The sequence below is a fragment of the Lissotriton vulgaris genome, chromosome 9 (assembly GCF_964263255.1).
Source record: "Lissotriton vulgaris chromosome 9, aLisVul1.2, whole genome shotgun sequence".
NCBI lineage: Eukaryota > Metazoa > Chordata > Amphibia > Caudata > Salamandridae > Lissotriton > Lissotriton vulgaris.
The window spans coordinates 948,280,934-948,301,524 of record NC_141697.1 but is presented as its reverse complement, the minus strand read 5'-3'; the positions used below and the strand labels follow the sequence as shown (position 1 = coordinate 948,301,524).

The 20,591-nt window shown below is 46.4% G+C and overlaps 1 protein-coding gene across 1 annotated transcript in view; it reads right to left on the bottom strand.

The window, feature by feature from the left end:
• The window catches only part of CAMKV (CaM kinase like vesicle associated), a 594,306-nt gene that overhangs the window by 238,439 nt on the left and 335,276 nt on the right, over positions 1-20,591 (bottom strand). The gene's annotated exons all lie outside the window — the stretch shown is intronic.

Sequence of the window (20,591 nt, the reverse complement as noted above, 5' to 3'; positions counted from 1 at the left end):
GGAAAACAGTTTTGTTTGTAGTGGCTACCTTGTACGCTGACACTTGGGATGCACTAATAGTCAAATGGATCGGTACAGTTTGGCAAATGTTTAGATGTTCATGGAATGATTGAATCCATAAACCTCAGGAAATCCTTCTGGGAGGAATACAGCTAAATCGAGTAATTACCACAAAGACCTTTGGACCACTCCTACACAATTTATGAATTGAATAATTATTGGAACTGGAAGGAACACTTTATAAATTAGAGTGCTTTTCCCAATTATTTCAGAATGTTTGATAGTACCTAGCATTTCAAGAAATAGGGTTGTTTACAGTTTAACCCTGCGTATTGGAATTTGAGTAACTTTGGCACCAGTAGGGGTGGCGCATACTTGTGTGCTACAACTGTGTTTTGTAAATAATTATAGTATTTTGTACTCAACTAAACATATTTCAATTGAATTGTGCATCTTTTTACAATGCATATCCATGAAAGGATCAATTTTCATCCTGAAATTTCCAATTCATTGCTTTAGGTCTAAGGTTCTAAATAGCGTTTTCTCCCCAGGCATCATCAGCAGAGTCCCTAGTTCATATTGCTCCATGTTAGTCACGTTTGATTGGCCAGTACAAGTGTGAAAAATGATTACCCCCAGGTCCCTACGTCCTCGACACCTTCCTTACAATATGAGATTATCCTATCTCTGACAGAAAAAAGAAAAGAAGGAATGCTGGACCTACCCTCCCCCTCCCGCCGGGAGTACAAAAGGGTACATGTCCCAGCATTCCCTCTGTTTCTTTTTTCTGTCATTCTGACAGGGATTGCTGTGGCGCGTGGAGCATGGAATCGGCTCCTGCGCCGAACTTACCTTCCGCTGGGGCTTCGGTGTCCTCGGCGGCGTGGATGGCCTCTCCCTCCCTGCCGGGCTTGGGGGGAGTGGCGCGGGCTTCCTTTTGGCGCTCCTGGGGGTCGCGCTGTGCTGTGGGAACGCGTGGACCTCGCGTCTGCCCGATGGCCGCCCCTCCTTCCTGCCGGGCTTGTTAGGGGGCGCGGCCGACTTCGCGTCTGGTATTGGCTGGTTGGATGATGCCTTCCTGTGACGTCGGTGCCTGACTTCCGGTTTGGGACAGGGTCAGGCGCTTCTGCCCGGTCGTTTTTCCTGACTATTTAAACGGGGGCAGCTGGTGAGTACCGCGTAGCGGTGTTTCTTTCCTGTGCATTTTTTGCTGATTGCTACTGCCTCCTGGGTTGTTCCTTGCTTCAGGATGGGGAAGAGTTCGAGGAAGAGGCGTCATAGGGAGAGGTCCTCCTCTTCTTCTTCTTCTGCCAGTGGGTCACGTTCTCCTTCTCCTGCCCGGTCCAGACGCCGTGGTGGGGGTGGGGATGCGCGCTTGAAGCGCTTGATCAGGGAGACCCTTACTGAGATGGGTTCTGGTGGTGCCGGTCGCAAGGTGCCTGCTGCGGCTTCCGGTGCTTCTGCTTCTTCAGCTGACGAGTCGGCTGGGGCTGGTGACTCTGAGCTGAAGGGGAAGTATATTGAAAAGGACGCACTTCCAGGTATCCTGATGCACGTGAAGCGGAATATGGGCTTTGCTGATGACGCTGTTCCCAGTACTTCTGGGGGTTCTTTGCTCCGCCAATTCCAGAGTTCTGCAGCGGTGGATGTTCCTGTTCATCCCTTTATTAGGGATGTCCTGAAAAGGGAGTGGGCGGATCCGGATCGCATTATGGTTCCGCGTTTCATGGCCCGTCTTTACCCACTCCGGGATATGGCTACGGATCTTCCTGATTCCATCCCCATTGACTCGTTTGTTGCGAGTTTGGTGGGTCGCACTTCCTTATCTGAGGACGCTGTGCTGAAGGACCCTGTGGATAAGAAGGCTGACGGAGCACTGAGGAAGGTTTATTCTGGATCTCATCTGGCCTTGAGGGCCGGTGTTTATGGTACTTATTTGTCGCAGTCGCTGCTGTCTGACATTAAGTCTCTGTACCAGTCAATGGACGATGCCACGGACTGTTCTGAGCTTCTTGAACACATTGAGCGGCAGGTTGAACTTCTGTCCGATGTGTCTTTTGATGTGGTTCGAGCTGCTGCGCTTTCTGGTGGGGCCTGTGTGGTGGCTCGGCGCAGTCTTGTTCTTAAAGACTGGAAGACTGACTCTGCGCAGAAGGCTTGTGCCTTGCGTTTGCCTTTTCAGGGTTCTATGCTGTTTGGGGGGGAGTTGGAGACCAAACTGTACAAACTGTTTAAGGAAAAGAAACATTCGTCTTCTTTTAAAGGGTCTGCTTCTGCTCCTGCTTCTTCTGCCCCCTCTAAGTCTAGATCTTTCTTTCGGCCTTCCTTTCGTGGAAAGTTTGGGAAGGGCCGTGGAAGGTTCTCTTCTGGCGGGGGTCGGGACCGTAAGGCTAGGTCTCCCCCTCCCCCGAAGCCTCGCTCCTGACTCTTTGGCTGTGGTTCCCGGGTTGTTGGTAGGAGGGCGGCTGCGCTTCTTCCTAGATGCCTGGGTTCAGTCATGTTCAGACGCTTGGGTGTTGGATGTTCTGCGGGAGGGTTACGAGGTGGAGTTTTCTGTTCCCCCTCCCGATTCCGGCCTCCGCCCGACACCCTGGCCTGCTTGCCGGTCCAGGAGGGACCACCTGGTTCAGGGGGTGGAGGATCTTCTTCGGAAAGGGGCCATTCAGGCGGTTCCTCCTTCGGAGGTGGGGTCGGGCTTTTATTCCCTGATTTTTCTGGTGCCCAAGAATACCGGGGGTTTTCGCCTGGTCCTGGATTTGCGGCTCATGAACCGAGGGGTGTTGCGTATTCCCTTCCGCATGGAGACCTTGCAGCGGATCATTCCGTTGGTTCTGCCGGGTCACTTCATGTGTACCCTGGATCTGCAGGACGCCTATTATCATGTTCCGGTGCATCCAAGGTCCCGTCGGTTCCTGAGATTTTGTGTTCAGGGGTGCCACTTTCAGTTCCAGGTTCTGCCCTTCGGCCTTCGCTCTGCCCCGAGGGTTTTTACGAAGGTTGTCGCCCCCTTGGTTGCCTGGCTTCATCTCCGGGGGGTGATGGTGTATCCATATTTGGACGATTGGTTAATCCATGCTCCCTCTCGGGCCCTGCTGTTGGAGGCGAGAGAGTTGGTTTGCTCGGAGTTGAGGCGGCACGGGTTTCTGATCAATCTGCCGAAGTGCCACCTGACCCCTTCGCAGGATCTGGTGTTCATTGGGGCTCGGTTTCGCACGGACCTCAACCGGGTGTTCCTACCGGAGCCTCGGGTGGTGACCCTGTTGTCCCTTGCTCGCAGGTTCCAGGCGGGAGGTTCCTTTCGGGTGCGCCTCTGGTTGCGTCTTATGGGTCTGATGGCGGCGACTGTCTTTACGGTGGCTTGGGCTCGGTTTCACCTCCGCCCCCTGTGGTGTTACCTTCTGTCTCTCTGGGATCCGTTGTCCCGCGATTGGGAGTGTCTGGTGCCGGTGTCTCCTGTGGTTCTGCCTGCACTGATTTGGTGGTCGGATCCGGGCCATCTGTCTCAGGGGCTCCCCTTGCAGCCCTCTCCGTCGCTGGTGTTGACAACGGATGCCAGCGCTTTGGGGTGGGGGGCGACCTTGGGTTCTCAGTCCCTTCAGGGTCGCTGGTCCCTGCTGGAGAGTCGCAGGTCTTCCAACTGGCGGGAGTTGACTGCTGTGTCCCGTGCCGTGATGGGTTTTCGGGTGTGTTTGATGGGCAGGAACGTCCTGGTGCGGTCAGACAATATGGTGTCGGTGGCCTATCTCAACCATCAAGGGGGGATTCGTTCGGCTTCCTTGAACGCAGTGGTGATTCCGTTGTTTTGTTGGGCGGAGGGTCACCTGCTGTCTCTGACTGCGATTCATATCAAGGGGGTGGACAATTGTGCGGCGGATGTCCTGAGTCGCTGCTTTCCGGCTCCTCTGGAGTTGTCTCTCACCCGGGTTGCGTTTCGGCTTGTGTGCGAGAGGTTTGGGCGTCCCTTTCTGGACCTCTTTGCCTCCCGGCTGAATGCGCAGCTTCCTCGCTTTTGCTCCAGGTTTCGGCAGGAGGGTTGTTGGGGAGTGGATGCCCTGTCGGTTCCCTGGCCGTCCCGCCTGCTCTATGCCTTCCCCCCCCTGGCGCTGATCCCCAGGTTTCTGTCCCGACTGTGTCTGGAGGATCGGGAGGTGGTGGTGGTTCTGCCCTTTTGGCCTCGGAGGTCTTGGTTTCCGACAGTGCGTCTTCTGGCGGTTCGGGGCCCGTGGTTCCTCCCTCTGTCCCCGTCTCCCCTGCGGTCCTCACCGCCACTGTCTCTTCTCCGCTTGCGGCTGTCGGTGTGGAGGTTGAGAGGCAGGGGTGGCGGCGGCGCGGATTCCCGGAACATTTAGCTGCTGCCATCCAGAGTTCCCGTAGGCCTTCCACTCTCCTGTCCTATGATCGCCACTGGGGTAACTTCAGTCGGTGGTGTGCGGCCTTGGACCTTTCCCCTTTGCACTGTTCTTTGCAGGCGGTGCTTCAGTTTTTGTGGGAAGGTTTTGAGAAGGGTTTGGCTGTGTCCACCTTGCGTGCCCAGTGGGCGGCTGTCCGGGCTTTTCGTTCCCCGTGGGGTAATCTGTCTGATGATGAGGATTTGGTCTCCAGACTGCTCCGTGGTTTTTCTCTGTCTCGTCCGGTTTCCCGGCCTTCCTTTCCCCTGTGGGATTTGCCCTTGGTCCTTCGGGCCTTGATTAGTCCTCCGTTTGAACCTTTGTCGGAGGTGGATTTGAAATTTGTGACCTTGAAGGTTGTGTTCTTGGTGGCCATCACGTCTGCCCGACGCCTGGGCGAGTTGGGGGCCTTGATGTCACGGGAGCCTTTCCTGTCCTTTTCGGAGGGCGGGGTGGTGCTCCGCCTTGATTCCTCCTTCGTGCCCAAGGTCGCTTCTCAATTTTACCGGTCCCAGGAGTTGGTCTTGCCTGAGTTGAGTTCTGTTCTGGATTCCCCGGGGGGTCCTTGTTGGTCCTTGTTGGATGTGTGCCGGGCTTTGCGTATTTATCTTGAGCGCACGGCGGCTGTCAGGTTGACTGACTCCCTGTTTGTATCTTTTGGGGCTGCTCGCCGTGGACGTAAGGCTTCGACTGTGTCCATTGGTCGATGGCTGAAGCAGGTCATTTCCTTGGCTTATTCTCTTTCTGGGTCCCCTCCTCCTGTGGGTGTTCAGGGTCGATCTACAAGGGGGGTGGCGGCCTCCTGGGCTGAGGTCCGGGGTGTCCCTCTTTCGGAGATTTGTAGGGCGGCCACTTGGGCGTCTTCTAATACGTTCATCAGGCATTACCGTCTCCTCAATTTGCTGGGTGATGAGGGCGGTTTTGCTTTGGGGGTGTTGGGTTGTGTTCGCCCATGATTTATGTTCTGTGCTCAATAAATGCCTGGTTTTTGCTGTACTGGTTGTTTGTTGTGGTTTGTGGGATGAATGCCGGGGTTTTGCTTTGGTATGTCTCATATTGTAAGGAAGGTGTCGAGGACGTAGGGACCTGGGGGTAATGTCCTATTACTTACGGTAATCTTCATTACTCCGGGTCCCGTAGTCCTCGACACCTTCCTGGCTTCCCTCCCTCCCGCCCTGTTTGCCGGCCTTCATCCTTTGGCTTGGTATTTCAGAGGGAATGCTGGGACATGTACCCTTTTGTACTCCCGGCGGGAGGGGGAGGGTAGGTCCAGCATTCCTTCTTTTCTTTTTTCTGTCAGAGATAGGATAATCTCATATTGTAAGGAAGGTGTCGAGGACTACGGGACCCGGAGTAATGAAGATTACCGTAAGTAATAGGACATTATTCAGTATCTTGTGAGAGACAGTGTAATTCACTTTCCTTGCTCTCATGTGTCTGCTCTGTGTGTGTTTTATGAAGATGGTTTTTGCAATATGTGTTTGTAAGCCACTCTTTCAGAAGTGGCTGGCTTTTTGTGCTTTAAACATTTCTGTGTGTCTCTGCCTGGTTGTTGGTTGACTGACTGGATTTGAAAGCGAAAGGATCTGGGGAACATCTTGACCCAGGGGAGGTGGTGAGACAGCACAGGCTGACCTGCATTTGAAGTGTAGGGGGAAGAGAAGCCCCTAGAGGTGAAGAGGCCTGGGCTGGTGCTATAAAACAATTGCCCCATCTCCAGATGAGTGATTGAAAATCCAGACTCCACTAATCAAAGGAAGAAGGTGTCACTGGTAGGGAGGCACCCAGGACTGGTTTGAGCAGGGGCCAGTGCCCCCTGTAACACAAAGACTTCAAAGCCTTTGAGGGGTATAACTATGCGAAATGAAGCCCCTGAACTTTGGAGAATGATTTGATAAAATGTGAACAAGACTGGAGCTACTTCGTAGCCAAGAGGACCTTTGCCAAGGAAGAAACAACTGAAGAGACTGATGGATAGGACTGCTCTTGCTGTGTGATCTGGGGCTGGCCTGCAGTTTGCTGTTTCAACCAAGGAAAGGCTAAAGGGATTTTGCTTTGTGCTGTGTCCCACTGCTTGAAGGACTTTGCGGTGTGCTGTGTCCTGACGTAACTGTCCCCAAGGGCCTGAGGTGAGCTGGTTACCTGTTCAAAAACACAGGAACACAAAAGTTTCCAGAGAAGACTATCAGAGACGCTGTGTGCGTGTGCTCTGTCAAGCCTGAGACCTTCGTAAATTGTGCCCTGTGATCTTGGGCACGTGGAGTTACAAACAAGACTCAGCGATGAGGTGTGCATGTGCTTGGTGCAGCCTGAGTCCTTCGAGAGGATCGTCCTGTGAACGTGTGCACCGGGAAACCAAATAAGTCTCAGCCACGCGGTGTGCGTGTGCTTGGTGCAGCCTGAGACTTTCACATGGATTAGCCCGAGAAAGGCAAGTGTGTCTCTCTGCCTCTTTCTCTGTCCTGCAGCACGAGCCTCTGCTTTGGCTCGGATCGCGGCCTGTGTGCCTCGGGACTGGCAGCACCGGGGCTGGAATGCGAAGCTGCATTCACTGTGTTATATCTTACCCGTGTGGGGGGGCAACTGTTTCTGGAGACTAACTGTAAGCATCACGAGTGGCGGAGAGACCGCCTGAGGCACCGTGAACGGTGCTGGAGTAACTTACATATGCATTAGTCCTGCATAACGGAGTATCTGATAATTGTATGACGCATTGCCTTATTTTTAAACAATGAACTGTCTGTTGGTCGTATTGCCCATTGCATTAGTTTTGCATAACAAACTGCCTGATAGTTGTGTTACGCATGGAACTAGGTTTGCATAACGAACTGCCTGATAGATGTGTTACGCCTTGTCTTATTCCTGCATCACGAACTGCTGGATTGTCATATTACACATTGCATTAGTGTTGCATGCCGAACTGCCTGGCATATGTGTTCTGCATTGCATTAGTTTCGCATAACAAACTGCCTGATAACTGTATTACACGTTGCATTGCTTTTTCCTAACAGAGTTTCCAAAGGAACTGTACGGATTGCATTACAGGGGCATAACAGTTTACCACGTTGTTGCATTATGCACTGCATTACAGTACAAATCAACAGATAGCTGTATTACAATCTGCATTATTCTTATGTTGTGAAGTACCTGATTCGTTCTTAACAAACTACATATTACAACATTAGGATTACATAGGATTGTTTAGTTTAGCACAATAGTAATAGGCCAGGGGGAGCTTTACCCCGATGCATATGTTGTTTAGTATTGTGTGGTCGCATCGTATATCTTTTTATAAACATATACTTGTTTTTTTATGAAACTTGTGTGGAGTCTATTTGTGGTGTCATCATTGCGTTGCTGTGAGCGTAATTGCAAATACATTACACATTGGACTTGAAGATAAGCCTGGCTGCTCGTGCCAAGCTACCATGGAGGTGGAGCGGGTGCTATCTCTAGAGGCAACCTGTCTTTCCCTAACGTTGGTGGCTTGTGGGTTCCTGTTTGGCCTAAGGCACCTACCTCAGCCAACCAGGGAACCGGGGATTCTAACACATATATACTAAGCAAGTACAAAAGTAAAATTAATATACTAGGTGCACTACTACTTAGTGATACTACTTCTATATTATTTGTGTGACTGTATAGATCCTTGTATGTGCGAGTGTGTAAGTGGCTGTATGGGTGTATAAGTGGGTGTGTGAGTAGCTGTGGAGGTGAGTGAGATGCTGTTTGAGTGGTGGTATTGGTGAGTGAGTAGGTGTGTCAGTAGCTGTATGATGAATGAGTGGCAGTGTGAGTGGCTGTATGGGTGGGTAAGGGCTGTGTAGGTTGTGTAGTGGCTGTAAGGGTGAGTGAGATGGAATCTGAATGGCTGTATCAGTGAGCGACTGGGTGTGACTATATGGATGAGTGAGTGGCTGTTTGAGTGGGTGTTTCGCTAAGTGAGTTAATGTGTGAGTGGCTGTATTGGAGAGTGTCTGTGTGAATGGCTGTACGGGCGAGTGAGCGGATGTGTGAATGCTTGTATGGCTGTGTGAATGGGAATGTAAGTGGGTGTGTGAGTACTGCACTTTACTGTTCTCTACTGTACTGTACACATTCAACTAAAACTTTTTATAGTATGTCCAAGCATAGTTTGTTAGTACTGGAAGTGTATTCTCCAGTACAAAACATATGGTAGACATCATGCAGACACCGTTGTACTATGGTTCAGAAATGTGTGTGCAGTGCAGGGCACCCTAATATGCGAAAGTGATGTGTGAGAAGGCAACAGGGCCATACCTGTTCTCTCCCTTTCATTAAACACAGTGCAGTAACTTTGCTTGTAGAGCTGCCTTGCGTGAATTCTAAATAAATGTGTCCATCTGTTACATTACAATTGGTTCCACGTAGAGAAACCTGCATCCTGCCCTAATGATGGCAACACTTGCCTTAACCGAGGCAGCTGCAGGACATATTTCCCTCTGTACCACTGAAGTATAGCTGTCTGTGTAGATTACTTCCACTCATTCATTTTGACGTTAGTTTACTCCAACCAGGCTTGAAGGAGTAGCAGCACAAGAGCTTCAAGGGCAATGCAGAGCCTCATGTATGTGTGAGCATGAGAAAACTTACATCGAGCCAGAGAAAGTACTATAATTTAAAATGTGGCATATTTAGGCCGGGACTCATGCCCGGCTCAGTCACGAATGCTCAACCCTTCAACTTATGCCTCTCTCTCTCAGCTTTTTAATTTCCCGTGGGCTTAACTCAGTAGCTTGAGACATAGTACCCTATTAGGGTCTGACTGAAAGATGGATTTCCACCTTCTTTGTGCTGAACTACTTTAGGTACTGGCAGTACAGCCTCCAAGCGACACAGTCAATCATTCAATGACAAAAAAGATGGACTGGAATGCAGCCCTGAGTAATTGCCAGTGGTTGAGATTAATTCAAGCACTCCAACCACCCACTTTTTATTTTTCTGAGTGAATTATTCAGTCAACTGCTTATTTAAGTGTGTAGAGGGAGTAGACAGGCTGGCTGGGTGATATGTGACTGGGGGCATCCTTTACGCTATCATCGTGGGGGAAACATAAGCCACTGCAGACCTTCCAAAGCAGTGAGGGCACCCCCATTCCGAGGAGCGCTCAGGGTTACCAAGGACTCTGTAAATCTCAAGGATGGTAGCCTAAATGGCATTAAGGTAGCCATTACAACATTTTATATGGGAGGGAATGTCATGTTAAATGATGCCATCACCAAACATCAACACGTTTCAGACCTAATAACAACACGCATTGGCACAGCAAATTCGTCTGGCATTGGCCGCCAGCATTTTGGCTTTAACAATGCTTGTTTTGTTTTTATGATTTGCACAACTTTATTTTTGAAGAGCTGCTGGGTCGTCTCCAATGTGAAAAAAAAACATTGGCACAAAAACAAAACGAAAGACCCAAAGTGCACTTTGCCATATCAATCCCTGTTAGTGAAAGGAACTACTTTGTATGGATGTGTTCTGTGTTCTTTGTGAAAGAGCAGAATGCTGTCACTCACACTTTAGTGGGTTTAATAAAAATGTGAATGACATGCAACAGATTAATGGATGGACATAAATGGAGTTAAAAGCAGAGTCCGTAGTACACTTATACAGGTTTAACTGGTCATTCCATTCATTCACTTCGATTAATCGAATACGTTTCTTGACAATTCATAAAACAATATAATATAAATTCATTAATATCCAATAGCACCAATTTTGTCAAAATTATCCCATTTTCCCTGATGCAAATATCATATACGATCTAACTTCTTGAGATGTTTCGGCTATGTCTGATTTGTCTCTCGCCCTCTCCTCGTGAACGGGCTATGTTTAAGGGCGATCTATAGGTGGTATGCAGCATGTCTAAACAGTTAGTCCCTCCCACATTTTTCTTCTTTTATATACATGACCCCAATGGTCATGACAAACGCATAAGGAGAGATCAGTAAACTGTGACTATAATATCAACATTAATTTAACCTGTATTGGGCCAGTCTCGGGAATTCAACCTAATTCGAGAAAAAACAGCCTGGAAATACATGTAAAGCCAGAGTGGGCACAATGAAGGAACAACAAGAGATCCTTAAATATGACCTACAAAGTAGACATAGACCAACCTCTGTTGTTGTCATCTCTGAAATGTCTAAGTGTAACTCTCTGTTCCTCCAGGACGTTCAACCCCTTAGTGTATATGCAGGTAAATTATGGTGGCTTCCAAATTGAGTTTACGTTTGATCTGTCTTTCAATTTTTACTATGCTTATGGTGACGCTGTGTCACTGTTTTTTATTTGCGTTTAATGACATGCTAATGGCATAACACGCATAATCATTGTTTACATATATTGACATTCAAGTTCATATTTGGATTGACCAGAATGTGTTATTTTTACGTTAACCATACTTAGAGTGTGTTCACGTTAAGTTAGCCATAGTCACAGTAGGCCTGGATTGAAAAGATCCATATTAAAATAAGTGCTGTGTATCTGCTTGTTGGGTATAATCTTTTTCACGTTTCTGGAGCCAAGTATCACCTGCGTATTCGTTAGATTGTATTATTGTTAAGTTCTGTGTGAGGCCATCTAATGTGTCATTTTAATAAACTGGACAGTAATGGACCTGAAATTGTTCACTGTATGGGTCATGAAAAGGGGGCCGACACCAAGCACTTTGTAAATGTTTAGTTTTGATTGGTTTCTTCTCTATGAGAAAATTGCAGAGTATGTCTTTTGTAAATTGTGTATCACTAGATAGGGAGACTTGCTTCTGTCCACCCTTGGAGGTGAAGGTCCCTTTCCCACTCTTGAGACCTGATGATTCTTTTATTTCTGCTTGTAGTTAATCTCTTGAGGAAGCACATTTCTTTTTTCCGCAATGCTATATTTGCTGACACCTGCTGCTTATGAACTTTCCCCGACTTCACCTGAAACATATTTTAGCATTCGGGAGTTTTCCTTCAGGGGAACCGAATCCTAAATCCTTTTTGATTTGTCTACCCTGTCTTTAAATATCGTGGCTTCGTGGACCTACCAAATGATATGTCAGTAGTGGACCGAGGTGACCCGGGAGTTGCCGGATGTCCTTGGGTGGGGTCCCTCTTTCTCCCCCACTGATTCTCCTTGGTGGGTTTGAGGGCTCTGATGGCACGAAGGCACGGCCCTTTTGGTAGGAAAGCAAGACATCACTGAACGATGGATGTCCCCTACGGCCCTCACTCTGTCGTGTTGGAGGCGGGCGTGGATTGGTGTGCGCAGTAGGAGCGTGTGGTCTTCGAGGCTAGGGGCTGCCCCCAAAAGCATGAGCTGGTATGGGGGAAGTGGTTGGGTCTATTGATGTAAGACTGTTATTACTATGCCCTATTGGACAGTACCTATGCTGTATGTGTTATGCTACTTGAGTGATCTCGTCTTGTGTAATCGAGATGCTTGATTATATGCTATGCTATATGTGTGCCAAGTGTTCATCGTTGCCACTTTTGGTGGTTTAAATTTAATAAAGTCTGTTTATCAAAAAAATATCTTGGCTTCGTATTTGCTGTTTGACTGGTTTGGTTTGTATTCCTTTATGCTGTAATCAGGTGATTATCGACTAACTTTGATTTAAATATGTAACTTTATTTTCACTGTTATTGAGATGTTCTTGAATTGTTGATGTTATTCCTCAGTTCGAGACAAAGATGCATTCTTTGAGCATAGCAGAAGTCTGAGCCGTTGCAGTATACTTTGTGTGGTGCATACACCTTCCTTTGCTCTCCATCACATATATGGCCTGATGCTGTTTTTCCTGACTACAAAAACTGATCTGGTATGGCTTGCACACAGACCTCAGATCTGAACATCTGGTCTGCCCAGAGACTGAGAGGCTCCGTTGTCTGACCATCTTCCCTAACGATCCGCACACTAATCCGGAGGTAAAAACGTACTCCATGCAGGGGCACTTGGATCGGAGCTAGTGGGGCATCTGATGCGGCCAGTGAAAGTCCTGTGCGGCGCCCTCTGACTCCTTGACGCTGAGAGGCAAGGTGTGGCCTGCGCACCATGCCGGAGCTAGGGTCTAAAGTTGGTGAGCAATCAGCTGTGGCGAGTGAGGCGGAGCCCGGTCGCGTCCGGAGCAGCACGCCTCTTCCTGAACGCCGTGGGTCTCGCAGAGACAGCAGTGCCGTGATTTGACCCTGACGGCGGCTGCATGGGAGCAGTAACTGAGGCGGAGACCATCGAAATGGCCAGGATCCACGAGGTGAGTGGGACCCAGCAGTAGCTGCCCTGACACTGTGTTCCCCGGATTCCTTCTACATCTGGGCCTGGGCTGTGCACCGGGGCTGCTACCGCAGCAGATACTACAACACAGGCCCCCGCAGTATAACACAGACCCACGGGGCCACGAGTGGAACACTTAGAGGCTGGGAGGCATCTCATTCGTGAGGTTAAATTGCAGGCCCGGTCCGGTGCTTCCCCGTGCCTGACCCCAACATGGCGCCCAGGCTGCTTCTGCTTAGGGCAGGACGTTTTGGCTTTCTCCAACTGGTGACTTCTTCCCTGGATCATCTTGTAGTCGCCCAGTTTGACCATAATCTTTATCCAGGGATCTGGCCTGTCTTTTAACAACAAGGGACTTGAACAACACACAGCACCTGACCCTAAAATGGCTGCCACTGATCTCACATGGACAAGCCTCGTGGCTAAAAACCCCCAGCCTCAGAGCCACAGTGATCAACAACCATGACTTACCCCTGTTCCTCACCCTCTGCCGGCGGAGTCCGAACCACATGGCCGATCCCCGAGGGAGGTGCTCCGACAGCTATAGGGGAGACTGGCTCTGGCACACCGCTTTGGCCATCACCTACCCAGCCAGTCTTCTGACATTTGTCTCGTCTTCTCCTCCGCAGCGGTCTCCTTCCTCTGGGCTTCTAACTCTCCCTGATCTATTTTTTTCCCTCCTCTTTGCTCTTTAATTGTTTTCCCATCGAAACCTAGCTGTTTGGCTGATGCCCGGTGAAGCTATCCGATAGTTAAAGAGGAGATGGGCTGTGGACTTCCTCCTCGGCCGTCACCTACCAAGCCAGACTTTGGGCAGACTCTCCTTCGTCTCTCCATCCTATCTACCTCCTACCCACCTCCTACCCCTTTACCCCACCCCCTTACCCTGCTAAGCTCCATTTATTTCGTCTTCTTTGCTCTTGAAATGTTTTTCTAGTAACTGATGTAACGTGTAAATGATGTAATTTTGTAATTCCTGTGGAATCTTATGTAAAGCGCTCTGATACCTCCGGGTCTAGCCAGCGCTATATAAAACTCTCAAAATAAAAATAAATAAATAAACAAAATAAATTACCTATAGTATCAAACAAAGATGGAAAAAGTCCCTAGCTATCCACCATTGGGGTCAGTTAGGGAGAAAGCAAGTCCTCACTTTGTAAAAAATAATAAAAATAGCCTAGATTTTTTTTTAGCAGCCCGTCAAATGCTGAGGTTGAAGAATACCAAAGCTCCATAGTCTTGGTTTCACCTCTTGCATCTTTCTTCCCTCACCCTACCCTCCCTGTCTCTTTATCTCACTCTTGCAGGCTCTTTTTTCTCCCTATCTTCTCCCATTGCTACACTTTTCATATTCTCTCTTTCTTCCATTTAGCCTTTCTCTCACTTTTGGTTTGGATCAAATTTCGATGATGAAAAATTGGTCCCTGGCACCTAAAATGGCTGCCGGTGCACATTAAACACTGGAGAACGCACTGGACTGACAACTGTCTACCAGAGATGAAGATGTCTGCATAGAACTCAGAGCCAGGAATCCTAGTCCAGGGAATGAGGCTCTGAACACCAGTAAAGAGCAGAATTTATTCAGTGCACCTCTTCTGCCATCCACTTTACATTGGTCCTTGATTTAAAAAGCCTTTTTTCTAATTTTCTGCTGGTTTAGGTAGGATTTTGAAATTTTCATTGGCACTGCAATGAAGAGAGCACAAATTGCCCAGTTTAAGATAGCTAATCATGGACAGAACCAATTGTTGTGGCTTTGGTTTATAGGCAAAGTTGTTGTGTGTTTGAACACACTTATATAGACGTTATTGCCAATATGTGCAGAGAGTGCACTTCTGAAAACCTTTTTCAAATATGCAAGGTCTGATGCAACAGGCTAAAATGTGATGAAATACCTTAGTAGGTTAATGTACCTGCTTCTGATATCTATATTTAATCAACCTCTCACTGATTCCAGTTGCAGTGAGAAAGAGAAGTGGCTAAAAATACCCTTTGCAGAAATGTGCCTATATCATGCAGGTTACAGATTCAAATTCTTCCCAGAATTGTTAAAGAGTTATTGCCACTATGCAGAGACCGGTCTTTTACATGCAGTGTGAAAGTTCTGCCGCCAGAGAGATTGTTCATAAATTGAAGACACGAACTGCAGGCAATTAACATGCAGTACGAAGGTCACAGGACTGAATTCTAGCAAGATAGTGCACTCCAGGGGGCTCATTTATGAGCCCTTTCGTCACTTTTACGCCGCTGGTGCGTCACTTTTTGTGACGCACCAGTGGAGTAAAAAATGTGCCTTGTTGCACCATATTTGCAAAGTGACGCATCTAGGTAGATGCAACACTTTGTAAACTCCTGCGCCACATTATAACTGCTCCAGGTATAATGTATGCAAGGGGGGCATTTTGACTCAAGAAAGAGTCACAGAATTGACGCAGTGAAATCTATAAGATTTCACTGTGCCATTTCTTGGACGCTAATGCGTCAAAATCTTACGCTTGCCTCATGGCAGGCGTAAGACTGACGCAGGCACTAACAACATGGGACTTGCCCATGTGAAAGTACACATTGCTGGAGTTGCGTCACTTTGTGACACACTCCAGCAATGCGTCACTTTTGCACCTACAGATACGTCAGAAATACCGACGTATCTGTAACTCCTTGCGACATGATGCGTCATACTGTAAATATGACGCATCGTTAGTGTCGCAGGGAGAGTGCAGTGAAAAGTGACGCATCGCTGTTTTCACGCAGCGATGCGTCACTTTTCGTAAATGAGGCCCCAGTAGTGCAGTGAGAGTGGGATCACTGTCATTGCTCACAGTAAAGCGGCAGTCTAGGCCTTGGCAAGCATGAATTTTTTTTTATTGTTTTCATTTTTTGCAAACATATACAATATTAAAAGAAATTTGGCACCAATATAAATCATAAAATAAATAGTGGACTAGCAGCCTTGGCATTAAAATGTATATTTTTTAGGCAGCTATAACCAGGTGATCATGCAAAATTGTTGTATATACGAGCGCTGCATCCTTATGGCGCGCTTGTGCACAGTAGCGCACGCGTGTTTTTGTTTGATGTAGACACGAGCGTGAACTGCAATTCACGCTCATGTCCTTTTTTCAGATTTGCAGTGGGGGTTGGTATTGTGGTGGCGCATGGGTGCCTCTTCTGGATAGTAGCAGGGGTTATATATTTGGTGAAGATGATGGTTGCTATTCTGTAATTGAACTTACCTCCGCTAACATGTTCCTCCCAAATAAAGATTTACCTTCTACAATTTCTGGAGCCAGTCTTCATTGACGATTACCATCATTGCTACACTAGTGATGAGTGGGTACGAGGCTACGTGTGAGGAACCTTCTTTCCAACAACGTGATTGGTTTATTTTCAGCTTTGTGAATTTCCTTTGGCATTACCTGGGATTTGTTCATCAGCTTCCTGGTCATACAGATACACCCCTTTCTATTGAGGTTTGTGTCTCATTGACTATTACAATGTGGGGTATCTTTGTATTGTTGCATGTGGCCAGGGAAATACAATTATACTCACTGTGTTGGATTTCGTCTGGAGCGCCACGCTAGTGCTAATTTGGCATCTTCACCCCTCCGTTTCGCTGTTTGTGATGAGACGGGGTCCAGCATCGAGCAATAACAGTTGTAACCTCAGGAACATACATTGGTGTAATTACCCCAGAGTACTAGCAGGGATTCACACTGCATCGTGGCCTTTATCTTTTGTGCACTTTGATTCATGCACAAAGTATGGTGACCACTTTTGTTATTTTTTTGTTGCTCTTGCTTTTACTTCTCTTCAGGAATAACAATGGTTGTGGCAATTGGCGCAGGAGACAGCAGTGACCACATTATTTGTTTTCTGGGATTGTTTCTGGGTTTCGTATTTTTTTTGTGTGGAGGGATAATTATCTATTGGTAGGATCTAGTAATATGATGGCAGGTGTTTTGCCACCTCCTTCCTTTTTGTCAGCACCTCGAGAGCCAACGACGGATTGGTAAACATGAGAAGGGGTGTTTTTAGCTTATGTGGAGGTTTTGGAAGGGGAAGCCTGTGAACCAGAGAGGAAAGTTTCCCTATTAAAACATTGTTTGGGTGGCATTGGGTTAAAAGAATTGAGTAATCTGCCTACATTGGTAAATCCTGGGAATATTGATGTGTATCATTATGCATCCAAACAGTTATCGCTAAGCTACAGTAAGAAAAGAAATGTAGTTATGGAAAGATTCATATATTACTCTAGAAAACACCAGCCTGAGGAGTCAATTGATAGTTATATGTCCTCGCTCAGGTCTTTGGCTGTAACTTGTGATTTCAAGCTTGTTGCATATGATCAAGTCTTAGGAGGGTCCAAAAATACTTATGCAAACCAATAACAAGAAAATCCAGGAGAGATTGTGAGCTACTGCAGATATGTCGTTAAACCCTGCCATTGAAATAACTAAAGCTATTGAACATTCTGAAAAGTTTGTACATGAGATAAGGGAGTGTGAAAAGAGTGAAGTACACATTGTTGCAAAAGAGGGAGATAAAGTCAAGAAAACCGTTAATCAGAAAAATGAGGTAACACAAAAGCCTACATGACAGACTAAGTGACAAAAACCTGAAGGGAATAACATTTTTCCTTCATGTTTTAGAGGTGGTTTCCATTTGGGGAAATTCGAAAATGTGTCTTACTTTAGAGAAAAATTGTTCCAAATGCAACAAAAAGGGTAATTTTGCAAAGTTGTGCAAATCAGCTCACTGGAGAGTGAATGTTATACAAAGCCAGGATGATTGAGAGTTGGGTTTGGAATACAGTGATAAAGAGGTAAACACAATTTCAAACCTTAATGATGAATTGGGTCGAACAAAATTTCCCTCTTGCATTGTTAGCATTGATGGTATAAGTACAACTGTGTTGGTGGATTCCTGCTCCTAGTATACTGTAATTGCACATAACACTGTCAAGGCGAAATGGCCCAAGAGAATGCTGTTTCCTCCTGATGTTTCTTCAGGTGGTTATCCACGTGACAAGATTCAATTAGTGGGTTGTTTTTGTGCAAATATGGAGTTTGCTGGTTGCAAAACGTTTGGGAAGGTTTATGTTGTAAGGGATGGTCAGTCTTTATTGGGCTGGCGACATCAGAAAAAACTTAGGATCAAGCTGGATCCAAGGGCAGACCCTCCTGTCTATGCTTTAGGGATCTCTTAGGAAGTTACAGGTAATGGGAAATCTAGTGATGAAGTAGAATTCATATCGAAATTGAAAAACAAGCTTCCAGAGCTTTTTGCCAATGAATTGGGAATGTATAAGGAGTTCACACATCGTATTAAACTACAGGACGGAGTCATTCCGGCTCGCCATAGAGTAAGGAATGTTCCTTCGTGGTACAGATGTAAACTGAAGGAAATGTTACAGGATATATGTAAGAAGAAAATGATTGAGCCTGCTGATTCTTCTCTGTGGGCTTCTCTGGTTGTTATTTCGGTTAAATCCAATGGGGAACTCTGCCTCTGCATGGATGTATGCAGTCTCAATAATGTTATTTACGTTGATACTCATCCTCTTCCTAATCTACATGAGATGGTATCTACGTTGGCTGGGACTCGTGTTTTCATGTCTTAATATAGACAGTGTATATCATCAGGAGTTGTTGCATGGAAAATTTTCAAACTTGACTGCGTTCATAACTCCTGAGGGTTTGTTTTGGTTCGGCAGAATGCCTTTTGATTTAGCAAGCGCTGCCTTGGTATTCCAAAGGTTAATGAAAGAACCCCTGTATGATCTTACTGGGGCAATGGCCTTCCAGGATGATATATTGGTATTTGGGAAAATGCAGAAGACCAGCCCGTAATTTAGAACATGTTTTGTCTGCTTTAACATCCAAGGGGTTGACTTTATGCTCAGCTAAATGTAGATTTAGGGAAAAAGTGGAGAATATTTAGGACATTGTAACAGTGGAACTGGTATTAAACCAAAAAATATTAATGTAGAAAACATTAAGGCTGCAGAACCTACATATAAGAAACAGTTGGTGGCCCTTCTGGGATTAACTCTATACAAAATGTATCCCAAATGATGCTGCTGTTGTGGATCCTCCTAGGTGTTTACTAAAGAAATATTACATTTGAAAGGACCAAGATTATGTCTACCGTTTTTGAAACTTTAAAAACCTAATTGTGAATGCACAGTGCTTAAAACCTTTTGCAATTGAAAAGCATTGCAGTATAATGGTTGATGCTAGCAATTGTGGCTTAGGTGGAGTGCTGATGCATAGGGAACATGGACATGAATGGATTGTGGCATATGCGTCTAGACCTTTGCATGAAGCAGAGAAAAATTACTCTGTAATTGAAAGTGAGCTACTAGCTTGTGTGTGGGGCACTGAACATTTTAGGTCTTTTTTGTGGGGTACAAGGTTCACTATTAAAACTGATCACAAACATCTTGTGCGCATATTAGCACCTGGTGGCGGTCATACAATGTCTGCTAGATTAGCCAGATTAGCTTCAAAGTTACTAAATTTTCAGTAAAAGATAGAATACGTCCCTGGGAAAAACAATGGATGCACGAATTGCATGTCCAGATTACCTTTACCTATTGAAGGCCATGATTAAGTATGAGGCCGATGATTGTGAAGTGGCGTTCACTTTGGAGGATATTAATTTACTTGGTATGGAATTTCCAGTAGTGGAGGAGAACAGTTGGCATGAAGAAAGGGGGAAAGACAGTGAACTTTTCAAGGTGAAAAATTTATTTTGGATTGTTAGCCTGAGGAGAGGAAAATTGCCAGTGAATTAATAACATTTTTTGTTAAGGTACGTGAGGAACTGGCAATGGAAAATAATATTATTGTCCGGGATGAAAAGTTTTATCCTCCTTTTAGATTATGGAGAGCTGTTGTTGATATTGTTCATGAGGGGCATTTCGGTATTTCAGCTTCAAGAAGACGTATTAAAGTTAACTTTTGGTGGCCTGGCATTGACTCTTTTGTGGAGCATCAAGTAAGATTATGTGGTAAATGTGCTAATAGTGACAAATCAGCCAAAGCCTTATATTCTGATCCTCAACGTGTAGAGTTGCCCACAGCACCAAGGCGCAAGTTGCTGTCTTACCTGGACAAGAGGCTTTTGGTATTGTTCTGATAGATTACTTTTTTAAATGGCCACAGATCAAGATGGTGAGGGACGTGACTTCTGAAGTGGTCATAGGGTTTTTGGCTGAGATATTCTGTAGAGAGGGCATTCCCCAGGAACTTGTGACTGACAATGGGCCTTAGTTTGTTACTTAACAGCTGGAGGAGTATTTGCAAAACTGTAGTGTGATTTACACAAGAATTGCTGTCTTCAACCCAGAGGCCAATGGCCAAGTGGCAAGGTTCAAGCGTGTGGTTAAAGTAGCCATCCAATTGGCTGTAAAAGGCGGTTTGAGCTGGAAGAATGCTTTGTACTCTATGTTGTTGACTTACAGAACCTTGCCTAATTCTGTTACCTTGGAGAGTCATTTTGAATTTTTAAGGGGATGTAAACCTAGCACTAATTTTGTCACATGGTCATTAAGAGACAAGAAATCATTGCGATCTTGCTGAAGTAGATTTCAAAGAAATTCGTGAGAAAATGGAAGTGTATGAAAAGAAAAAAAAGAGGATCTCAGGGAAAGAAAGGCTGTGCCTGGGAAACATCTTGTGCAAGTGGGTGACATGGTGCCGTTAAGGTAAGGTGTAATAGTGGGTAAAGGATTTGCAAAATGGTTGGATCCTGTACGTGTGATTTAGGTACGCTGTACATGTTGAGGGTGGTACTGTATGGAATCTTAGCAGAGCTGTTATTTAGGAATGAAATTATGTCATCTGATGACTGTGCTACAAATGTGTTTTTTGATATAGCAGGAAATTATTGTTTTGGGAATTCACGCTGTGATGGATATTTTCAGTA